General features: G+C 49.6%; 1 pseudogene; it reads right to left on the minus strand.

Annotated features, from left to right (window-relative positions):
* Positions 1-4,261: 4,261 nt before the first annotated feature.
* Positions 4,262-6,680, minus strand: LOC144120213 (very long chain fatty acid elongase 7-like; annotated as a pseudogene).
* Between the last annotated feature and the right edge of the window lie 5,555 nt (positions 6,681-12,235).

A 12,235-nucleotide genomic window follows, 5' to 3' on the forward strand; every position in this document is an offset into this window, starting at 1 on the left:
GCGGTGGAGTTCTAACCCGGGAACTCCGGGCCAGTAGCCGAGGGCCCTAACCACTGAGCCACCGGGGCAAGAGAATGCGAAGTCCAACTGGTGGCGGCGCCGGTCATGGTGCGGTGCGGTGCTTCTACGCAGCAGAACTCACGCACGCAGAGGGTCCTTACCGGCTCGGAGTGGCTGTGCGTCGGTACAAGTTCAAACCCTACAGTCATGCCGCTCCAAAGAATGACCTTCAAGGCGCGGAGCAGGGATGTGGCTGTGACGTCATACCACGCGACTCTCCGCGCCTCGGCGCAGCTGCGGAACCGGCGGCGTTCACTCGCCTTCGCAACTGCGTTGTACCACGTGACTCACACCACTCACCTCGCAGTTGCGCTGAACAACGTGACTGGGCGTTCATCTCATGACAATAAAAAGAGCGAAGCGTTCGTTTATGTTCACAGATAGACACGGGGGAGTCGCACGCTGGAACCAGTGCTTCAGCTGTGCATCGTAGACGGCTGATCGAATATCAATATTCTTATGAACAAGAACATCGACAGGGCGCGTTGGCGAATGATAGAGCGAGGAAACGTGCTGAGACTGACGCAGAAACCAAAAAAGAACAATAGGCTCATCTGGAGAAGCAGCGCCGTGAACAACGGCAGAGGAAGCTGGTAGCGGACGCTGCCATTGCCTCCGCTTCGAAGTTAACCAGATTCTAACCGCAGCAGACTACTTCACCGACCACAAGACAGTCTTCTCTTTAAATAAGGAATAATCAAGTCAAGTCATTGACATGCAATAAACTTCAACCACAACAAATTCTGTGCGACCATAGTTCACTGAGCTTCCACTCTGTAAACTAGGCTCAGCCGGGTTGAACCCCAGCCAATTTTTCGCAAATATGGGCTCACAGCGTTTCGTCTTCATCATCCCCGTCATCCGCAGGAAGCTATACTTGTGACATTATTTAAATTGTGCTTACTTCGCACTGTCCTTCAGGAAGTGTCGTTGCTTTCCACAACACCACGCCACCCTTGAATGGTGTCTCCGTAGCCCTTCAGTCGGTCAACTTACTCTTTCCCCACCTAGAACGCTTGGGTTGCCTCCGACCAGCCTGACGACCAGTTGTCTCTGGTGAGCCAGACCCATGACGTCATCCTCGGCGCCAGAAAAATACATTACGAATAAAGTTTCTCTCTTTCATTCTGTAATCACGAAGATCGGCGTTTGGTCTCTATAGGAAGTGATTGAAGAACAATATCTGCCATGGATCTTTGTACTTGTACTCTGTGTCCTACAATATTTCGAGCTCAAACAAATGTGCCTTGTTTCATGGCAGTACGGATATGTCTTCTAGCAGCTGTTAGTCGTAGGCGTCGAGTGGGACATAATTTTATATGATTTTCAATTTTGTCCGAAGTGTCGATCGGCATTTTCACCCGCATCAGTGACGTCAAAGTGCATTTGCCCCAGTTATTGTGACGTCAAAGCACCCAGTCATTGTTCACAAGAACAACTTGCTTGCCATCGACGCTGACATCACTAGGAAACTGGTAGTCCAGGTTTATAATTAATTATTCACTGATTATTCACTGATCTTGGTGCGGGCTAGTCGGTGATTCATCATGGAAACCGGCAGCGCAAAAGAAACGTGTACGAAGATATAGAAATATGGACGATCTACAACTTTGTCTTCGTTTCTTCTGCGCTGCCACTTTCCATTATTATTTACGCTACGCATTACTGCTTCGAGTGCATTCTCACCTCTTTTTAATGCAGTCCCGCCATATTAAAACAAACAAAAACAAACAGTGGGACATGAAGAACAAATTAAAAGATATGATGCTTAGCAGGAAGAGAACCGCGCGAATCGAAAAATAAAGTGAGCTTAACGGTATTTAGTCAAAATCATCATGAAAAAATGTTGAACATGCATTCAGTCAAACTCAACCGATATTTCATTCGAAAATAGAGAGGATGTCAAAAAAAAGGAAAACGTAAATGATATTGGCAAAATCAAATGGGGAGAATAGGGAGAATAGAGAAAAACCAAAAATGCCACGACAAAATGCCATCACACACCCACACACACCGAAAAACGTGCATGTAAGCAAAAAAACCTGACAAGGACAAATCAAAAAGCGATATTCTTTTTTTTTCAAACTCCGGCACACAAGGACAGTCGCGCTGCACGTTAACAACTCTGCTCAATGCTATGGAGACAGAATTTAGTAAGGGCACTTTTAAAACTAGGAAGTACAATTGCTTTCTCGAGTAGCTTTGAATGCGACGAGCTATAAGGTGATAATGGTTTCTTAGTTCTGGGCTGAAAAGACCAACACACACCTGGCCGGATGTAAAACTGGTCTTGCTGTGAACCTTCATTATCTATTCCATTCTTTCAGAGTAACGACGGGTAAATTCCTTTCTTTACGTACGCCCGCACTCAAAAGTTTATGAAAGCAAGTATTACCTAAAAAAACTATTTCGTCGGTGCTTTTACATGCATGCTTGAATAAATATATGTATCCTAATTATCATTGTACGAACAACACAGTACGTCATTAAATCCCAAGCTCTGCGTTCTTCTCAGAATTGAAGAATACTTGAGTGTCCCACGTGTGTTCATACAAATTCCTAGGCGTGCATTTCTCGAGTAACCTCTGTTGGCCCACTCACGTGCAGAAAGTAACAGCTAAATCATCACGCACATTAGGGTATCTAAAACGTAATCTTCATGTAACTCCTGCCACTAGCCGTAAACTCGCCTACCAAACATTTGTTCGTCCACAACTCGAATGCGCATCTCCCATCTGGTCACCTCATCAGGCTTAATTAATTTTCTTGAACCTGTTCAGAATCGAGCTGCGCGTTTAATTTCCAGAAACTACTGCCGTCACTCGAGCATAACAAACATAAAATCATAGATTTCTCCCTCTCTACATTGCAATCACGGTGATTAATCGCCCTAATCTGCCTACTTCACAGAATAGCATACAGTGCCTACTCTTCAAGGCTGCCTCTTGTACAACCAAACCGCACCTCACATCGTTTAAACAACCCTCTAAACTTCGAACGCATTTCTGGTAGAACCGTCGGATTTAATTAATCTGCCCTGCCTCAGGCTATCATTCATTGGAATGGTCTTCCGGAACATATCGTGAATATTCGTGACCCAACTCGTTTTAGGGCCGAAATAACAGCCTTTTTCTTCAAGTTACTAACGTGTCATTAAACATTGTATAATGATGTCCCTACCTATCAGTGACCGGTACTAACAGTCAATAAGTTTTGTATAAACGTGTTGCTCATGCTCCTGTCATTTCCCTTATCTATGTGATCCCCCTCCCCTCCCTCACATAATCGTTCTCGGAGCCTGTGAGACAATAGGAATAAATAAATAAGAAATTATATTTTTTCAATGGAGTCGCCCTCCACAAATTTAAAATGGCGGGCGTTCATATATACATAAGCAAATGATGCCTTAAGTGTAGTGCAGGTGTCTACTGCTGTTGGATAATTTCCTCTTGGAGCGACTTGCCGGAACAGTGAACTTGAGATCAGGATCAAGCCAGATGTGCCATCCTTGCTGCCAGTCACCGCCACCACCCTTAACCATCTTTGTCATAGGAGCTGAGTTGTTCAAATTTTTAGTTCATCCCATGTTTGCAGCAAGCAATTTGTAATAGAGGTAGTCGCCGCCTGGCTATGTCCAATCTGTCTTGTGGGTATGTGCTATATTATGAGGTCAACAACAACAACACTGGAAACAGCGGTACCATTAGGCAGGCCAGTGCGCGAAATAGAAGCAATGACAAGTGGCGACAATTCTTTGTTGAAAAAATTAAATGAAAATTGGTTCTTGGGGAAACGAAATGGCGCAGTATCTGTCTTATATATCGGCGGAGACACGAATCGCACCGTAAAGGAAGGGATGAAGGAGTTAGTGAAAGAAGAAAGCAAGAAAGAGGTGCCGTAGTGGAGGACTCTCGAATAATTTCGACCACCTGGGGATCTTTAACGTGCACTGACATCGCACAGCACACGGGCGCCTTAGCGTTTCGCCTCTATCGAAACGCAGCCGCCGCGATCGGGTTCAAACCCGAGAACTCCGGATCAGTAGCCGAGGGCCCTAACCGTGAGCCGCTATCCAGGCCTCAGTTTAGCGGGCAAAACATTTTGGGGGAGGGGTAACGGACGGGATTAAAGGAGGCAAGGGAACCGAATCAGCACTGCCATCATGCCACTGGGGTGCTCTTCACCTGATAGACACGGTAAATCAGTCAGCTTTGCGTACGACTAGGTAACTGCGGTAGTAGAAATATTAGAACAGTACAGTGAACACAGCTGATTCAAGCACCACGACGCCGGCCATAATGCGCGGACAGCCGCAGTCGTAGATGAGAGGAATATCACTGTGTACCATGAGCGTGATGAACTGGACAATTTGCAGATGCGTGACGTACTTCTTCCACCACAGGTTGGGCCGTAACAAGGGCCTTAGCGCTGCAAGGCCGTAGTAGGTGTACATGACTGAGTGCACAGCCGTATTTAGAACTGCAAACATGACCACCTGCCCCGTGATGTCGTTTATTGCCATCCACGCGGCTGAGAGAGCGATCGTTTGGTGAAGGAAGTGCAGAACGCTGAGATGGTCGTTCTTCTCGAGTAACACGAAGAAAACGGTGTCCAGCAGCTCTCCGCTCTTGAGCAGCATGTAGGACCATCCATGGTACAGCAGCGCGTCTTCTTTGGCCGTCGAGGCGCTGCCCTGGCAGAACAGGCTGTATCGCGGCGCTTTTTCCTCGTCGCGCAGGTAGCGGAGCTTAAGCACTAGACAGAAGAGGTAGACGCTGATAAGCACCATCACTACGGCTGCGTTTTTATGGAGGAAAAACGCTAAGGCGCCCGTGTGCTGTGCGATGTCAGTGCACGTTAAAGATCCCCAGGTGGTCGAAATTATTCCGGAGCCCTCCACTACGGGCACCTCTTCCTTTCTTTCTTTCTTCTTTCACTCCCTCCTTTATCCCTTCCCATACGGCGCGGTTCAGGTGTCCAACGATATATGAGACAGATACTGCGCCATTTCCTTTCCCTAAAATCCAATTATCATTATTATTATCATCACTACGTTGTAGACTACTATTTAATAAAAACATAGGGTCACTGACCAAGTCAAAATTTTAAAGAAACGTATTGACGTTTCGGAAGCCCTACGGCTTCCTTGTTCACAATGGGTGAAACCAGGCAAAAGCATGCGTTTATATCTTATTCAAAAATGCGTCGTAATGATCTTGCGTAGTCAGCAGGCAGATTTCCTTGCGTCCGATTTAGTGTACCGGGAGTGGTTTGTATCATCAAGGACTCTAGATACAGGCGTCTAGAAGTGATTCGTTCTCTGGCAAGCACACGTGCCCCGTCCCAATTGATGACATGTCCAGTCTCTTGCACGTGTTCGGCCAGAGCGTTAGCAGCACTGCGTCCTTTCGCCACTTCATTTTTGTGCTGCTGGATCCGTCTGCACCAGTTTCCGGATTCCCCGATATAATTCCGGTCGCAATCTTCACACGGAATCTTGTACACGACCCCAGGATATCTGTCAGGGGGAAGCGGGTCTTTCACATTGACGAGCTCGTTTCTAAGCTTGCTTGTTGGAACGTGGGCAACTTGCACGCCGTACTTTCGGAATACCCGACCAAGTGCTTCACTGATATGTGGCATGTAGGGGATGGATGCGCGTTTTGGCTTAGAAGCATTGGCGACGTCAGAAGGTGGCGGTCGCTCCAGTAGTTTCTTTTTTGTGTTTGCCACAAAACTTCTTGGATAGCCATTTCTCGCCAAATCCCTTTCAACAGTCTTTAGCTCTTCCTTCAGGGACTGCTCGTTCGAGCACGTGTTTATTGCTCTTTCGACTAAAGAGCAGACGACAGAGCGCTTGTGTGCCATCGGGTGGACAGAATAAAAGTCAAGATAACGGCCTGTGTGCGTAGGCTTTCTGTACACGGTGAACTCCAGGCTCGTGGGTTTTCGCGTCACACGGGTGTCCAGAAAAGAGATGCAGCCATTCGCCTCCTCTTCCACAGTGAACTAGATTGAGGCTTCTATGCCGTTGAGGTGGTTTAAGAACCGTTGGACGTGTTGTTTCTTTAAGATGCAAAAACAATCATCCACGTACCTGACGAATAATTTAGGGCGTGGCTCGAATGTTTCTAGGGCTTTCGTCTCGATGGCTTCCATTGTGAGGTTAGCCGCCGTCACGGAAATTGATGCTCCCATGGCTGTGCCGAAGGTCTGTCGATAGTAATTGCCACCGTACGAGAAATATGTGTTGGCAAGGCAAAAGGAAAGAAGCTTACATAGGTCGGGTACGTCGAAAGGTGTGCGCTCTTCAAGAGACGAGTCCTCGTTCAAACGAAGCTTGCAGGTTTCCACAGCCAGGTCAACCGGAACGCACGTGAAAAGGGAACAACAAAGCGGAGCGCCTTCTCGTCCAAGCCCGCATTGAAGAATGCAAACTTACTCTGAAACGCCTTGACAATGATGTGTTCTGTGAAAGGCGCCTCCTAGAATCTTCGGCTCCAGACGTTTTTCACGAGATCCAACTCGTTGCCAACCAAGAAGCCCGCTTGACAAAGGAAAAACATGAGAGGGCCCAGGAATCGAAGCTCGACAAACTTACCTCCGAAAAAAAGGGGCATACGGGCGACACCATTGTCTGAGGTACGGAACCTTTCCTCTTACACTCTGACTCCGAGCGAAGCCCAGGTTCTAAGTCACGGACTGAACTTCAACCAAGGAAAGCCACCAGATTCACGAAGAGTGATCTCTGCCGTTGAAAGCGCTGTTCAACTTTTAGACGTTGGTCTCAGGGATGAAGTCCGTACGAAGGCGATAGGGATACTTTCACGTATACGCAAGTCTGACCCTGTGTGCCCTCTGTCCTCAGAAGAGCGGAAGTCACTAGAAAGGCTACGCAGTAACCGCAGGATTGCGATACTACCAGCCGACAAAGGAAACGTCACAGTTATTCTTGACCGTGAGTCTTATAAAGCCAAAATTGAAGATTTGCTTCAGGACCCGGAAACTTACAGCCGCCTACCCAAAGACCCCACTTCTAAAGTCCAGAGGGACCTTCAAAAGCTACTGTCAACGATTTTGCAGTTCCTTCCACCGTCAAAAAGAAGCCTATATTACAGGCTACTCTGCACAAACGGATCGGCGCCAGCTATCTACGGGCTGCCGAAAGTTCATAAGGAAGGTGTTCCGTTGCGTCCTATTGTGGATTTTACAAGGTCTCCACTCCAAAGTTTGTCTCGCTACCTGCACAAGATTTTATCTCCTCTAGTTGGCAAGACCGAGACGCATATACAGAATGCAGTGGACTTCATTAACAAATTGAAGAACGTCGCACTTGAAAGTGGTGAGGTGATGGTTTCCTTCGATGTTTGTTCCCTTTTCACGTGCGTTCCGGTTGACCTGGCTGTGGAAACCTGCAAGCTTCGTTTGAACGAGGACTCGTCTCTTGAAGAGCGCACACCTTTCGACGTACCCGACCTATGTAAGCTTCTTTCCTTTTGCCTTGCCAACACATATTTCTCGTACGGTGGCAATTACTATCGACAGACCTTCGGCACAGCCATGGGAGCATCAATTTCCGTGACGGCGGCTAACCTCACAATGGAAGCCATCGAGACGAAAGCCCTAGAAACATTCGAGCCACGCCCTAAATTATTCGTCAGGTACGTGGATGATTGTTTTTGCATCTTAAAGAAACAACACGTCCAACGGTTCTTAAACCACCTCAACGGCATAGAAGCCTCAATCAAGTTCACTGTGGAAGAGGAGGCGAATGGCTGCATCTCTTTTATGGACACCCGTGTGACGCGAAAACCCACGAGCCTGGAGTTCACCGTGTACAGAAAGCCTACGCACAGAGGCCGTTATCTTGACTTTTATTCTGTCCACCCGATGGCACACAAGCGCTCTGTCGTCTGCTCTTTAGTCGAAAGAGCAATAAACACGTGCTCGAACGAGCAGTCCCTGAAGGAAGAGCTAAAGACTGTTGAAAGGGATTTGGCGAGAAATGGCTATCCAAGAAGTTTTGTGGCAAACACAAAAAAGAAACTACTGGAGCGACCGCCACCTTCTGACGTCGCCAATGCTTCTAAGCCAAAACGCGCATCCATCCCATACATGCCACATATCAGTGAAGCACTTGGTCGGGTATTCCGAAAGTACGGCGTGCAAGTTGCCCACGTTCCAACAAGCAAGCTTAGAAACGAGCTCGTCAATGTGAAAGACCCGCTTCCCCCTGACAGATATCCTGGGGTCGTGTACAAGATTCCGTGTGAAGATTGCGACCGGAATTATATCGGGGAATCCGGAAACTGGTGCAGACGGATCCAGCAGCACAAAAATGAAGTGGCGAAAGGACGCAGTGCTGCTAACGCTCTGGCCGAACACGTGCAAGAGACTGGACATGTCATCAATTGGGACGGGGCACGTGTGCTTGCCAGAGAACGAATCACTTCTAGACGCCTGTATCTAGAGTCCTTGATGATACAAACCACTCCCGGTACACTAAATCGGACGCAAGGAAATCTGCCTGCTGACTACGCAAGATCATTACGACGCATTTTTGAATAAGATATAAACGCATGCTTTTGCCTGGTTTCACCCATTGTGAACAAGGAAGCCGTAGGGCTTCCGAAACGTCAATACGTTTCTTTAAAATTTTGACTTGGTCAGTGACCCTATGTTTTTATTATGCCTCTACCTGACCAGACGACGTTTCGTCAAACTCTTGACTAGACTACTATTTGAAATGTTGTGCCGCTTTTATACAAAACAAGATAACATGAAAGAGTGAAGAAAGAAACGAACAATCTGCGTCCGCAAAACTACCTTCGGCGTCCTATCCATAATCTGGCAAGTGACCTACATCATTTTACTTCGCTGTCTTCGAGGGCTATTGAAAGTGTCTTTCTGTACCTCTTAGCGCGATTTTATTAGTATGAAGCACGAGCTAGCCCCCGCTCTTGCCTTGTTAACTGGAACGGCATCCATTCTCATGGCCCGCCTTCAGTAACCTTCAGCAGGGCCCCACAAGGTCCCCCGCAAACAACAGGCAGAAGACCTGGGGAGGCTCTACATCGCCGGAGCACCGCATGATACAGCCAAACTCAGCGAGCTACAAGAGGAAAGCGCCATGCTCTTCAAACACATCGCCATATTGTAACGAATAGTACACCAAAAGCACTCGGGGACCAAGGAGTTACACAGCCGGTAGAGCGAGCACGAGCAGGAAGAAGATTTTCTTCGTCCTCTGCTTCTATCGCCTGAGTTCCCTTCGTCCTCCTCTTCTATCACCTGTGTCATTGCTCCCTCCCCTGCAGCATCGCCCCGATGCGGCCATCGTGCGTTAGGGTGACGAGCAGAAAGCGAGCGTGCTAGGGTGAGGCACGAGGATCACAACATAGAACAGGGCACAACGGTCGGCTTCAAGTTCAATCGGGTGGTCGGTCGTGGTACGGCTTCATACAAACGACGTGCACAACGTCGGTAAGCTTGCGTCTGTGGGATGAGCTGGCTTGGGTGGCGGGTTGAACTTCGTAGGTGACGTCGCTAATGCGGCGGAGGACACGGTATGGGCTGAAGTATCGACGGAGTAATTTTTCAGACAGCCCGCGGTGACGAACGGGCGTCCAAATCCACACATAGTCGCCTGGCTCGTAGGCAACGAAGCGCCGTCCCTGGTTGTAGCGGCCAGCGTCTAGTTGCTGTTGACGGTGTATGCGCTGCCTTGCCAGTTGCCGCGCTTCTTCTGCACGCTGCACAAAAGTGGCGATGTCGAGGTCAGGGTCACTCTCGCAGTGGGGGTCAACAGGAAGCATAGCATCCAGCGTAGTAGTAACTCGACGGCCGAAGACAAGCTGGAAGGGAGTGATTCGCGTTGTCTCCTGCAGTGCCGTATTGTAAGCGAATGTAGCGTATGGCAGAATTTGGTCCCAGGTTTTATGCTCTGTATCCACGTACATGGAAAGCATGTCGGCCAGAGTTCTGTTGAGCCGTTCCACCAAGCCATTGGTCTGCGGGTGGTACGCCGTCCCACGTCTATGGCTGGTGTGCGTCAGTTTCAGCACAGCCTGGGTTAGGCGGGCTGTGAAAGCTGCCCCACGGTCAGTAATAATGACCGCAGGGGCGCCAAGACGCAGGACGATGCTGTGGACAAAAAACTCGGCTACTTCGGCAGCAGTTCCGCTCGCAAGCGACGTGGTCTCAGCATAACGTGTCAAGTAGTCCGTCGCAACAGCGATCCACCGTTTTCCAGTGGATGACTTCGGGAAGGGGCCAAGGAGATCCATTCCAACTTGTTGAAAAGGGATCTTCGGTGGCGCTATTGGCTGAAGGAATCCGGCTGGTTTCATGGGTGGAGACTTCCGGCGTTGGCAGTCGCGGCAGGTTCGCACGTAGGTCTGCACTGATGGAAGTAATTTGGGCCAATAGTACTTCTCCCGAATCCTTGACAGCGTGCGACTGACTCCCAAGTGGCCGGAGGATGGCTCGTCGTGACAAGCGCTCAAGATGTCAGGTCGTAACTGGGTGGGCACCACGAGTAAAAATGTTTCGGTGGACTTTCCAAAGTTGCGCTTGTAGAGAACGCCATTTCGCATGGTGAAGGATTGCAGGCCACGACGAAAAACACGCGGAACCCGACCACTGTGACCTTCCAGGTGCTCGATGAGCGGCGCTAGCTCCGGGTCCGTTCGTTGAAGCTGAGCCACATGGGATGGGCTAAGAGCACAAATGAAAGGAAGATCTTCGGTGATTTCTTGCGGAGCGTGGTCCACGGGCGCGCGTGATAAGCAATCCGCATCTTGGTGCTGCCGGCCCGACTTGTAAACGACAGTCACGTCGTACTCTTGCAAACGGAGGCTCCACCTAGCCAAATGGCCGGACGGATCTTTAAGGCTTGCCAGCCAGCATAACGAGTGATGGTCGCTGACAACACGGAAGGGTCGTCCGTACAGGTATGGACGAAACTTGCTGATGGCCCAGATCACCGCAAGGCATTCTTTCTCTGTCGTCGAACGCGTTCCACGCCGTCCTGCCACTGGATAAGTACCGCCCCAAGGCCAACATTGCTGGCATCGGTGTGTATGTCGGTGGCGGCGTCTTCATCGAAATGGGCGAGTATCGGGGGGCTGTGTAGGCGGTTGCGGAGCTCCTGAAAAGCTCCTTCTTGGTCGCTTCCCCACAGAAAGGGTATTTCGTCTCTAGTCAGTGCTGTCAACGGGTCAGCTATTCTGGAGAAATCGGGCACAAAGCGTCGGTAGTAAGAACAGAGGCCCAGAAAACGTCGAAGTGCCTTCTTGTCGGTTGGGCGCGGAAAACTGGAGACGGCAGCAGTCTTGTCGGGGTCCGGGAGAACGCCTTGTGCGCTGACAACATGGCCAAGGAAGCGAAGTTCCGTGAAACCAAAATGACATTTCTCGGGCTTGATCGTTAGCTGCGCGCATTTCAGGGCTCGAAGCACGATGCGCAGCCGGTCCAAGTGTTGATCGAAGGTAGGCGAGAAAATGACGACGTCGTCCAAGTACACCAAGCAAGACTGCCACTTCAGACCGGATAAAACGGTGTCCATCATACGCTGGAACGTGGCCGGCGCCGAGCAAAGACCAAACGGGAGCACCTTGAACTCGTATAAACCGTCTGGAGTCACGAAAGCCGTCTTCTCTCGGTCTCTCTGGTCCACCTCTATCTGCCAGTATCCGCTTTTGAGATCTAATGAGGAGAAGAACCTGGCGTCACGTAATCGGTCGAGGGCATCGTCAATCCTGGGAAGCGGATAAACGTCCTTTTTGGTCACGTTGTTTAGTTTCCGGTAATCAACACAGAATCTCAAGGTGCCGTCTTTCTTTTTGACGAGGACCACGGGCGACGCCCATGGGCTTGTTGACGGCTGAATAACATCGTCTGCAAGCATTTCATCGACTTGCGTTTTAATGGCTTCGCGTTCCTTAGGAGAAACACGGTATGGGCGCTGGCATACAGGCGGCGTGGCCTCGTCTGTGATGCGATGCTTGGCGACAGGTGTACGACCGACCCTGGAGCTGGTGGCGAAGCAATCTGCAAAATCTGCTAGAAGAGCAGACAGAAGATTCTTCTGCTCAGGTGCCAAGTCCGGGTTGATTTTCACGGTCTGCAGGGCGTGGCATGGTGCGGCCTCGTCTTGAGGGCTGGCCCCGACGGC

Source organism: Amblyomma americanum, chromosome 2 (assembly GCF_052857255.1).
Source record: "Amblyomma americanum isolate KBUSLIRL-KWMA chromosome 2, ASM5285725v1, whole genome shotgun sequence".
Lineage (NCBI taxonomy): Eukaryota > Metazoa > Arthropoda > Arachnida > Ixodida > Ixodidae > Amblyomma > Amblyomma americanum.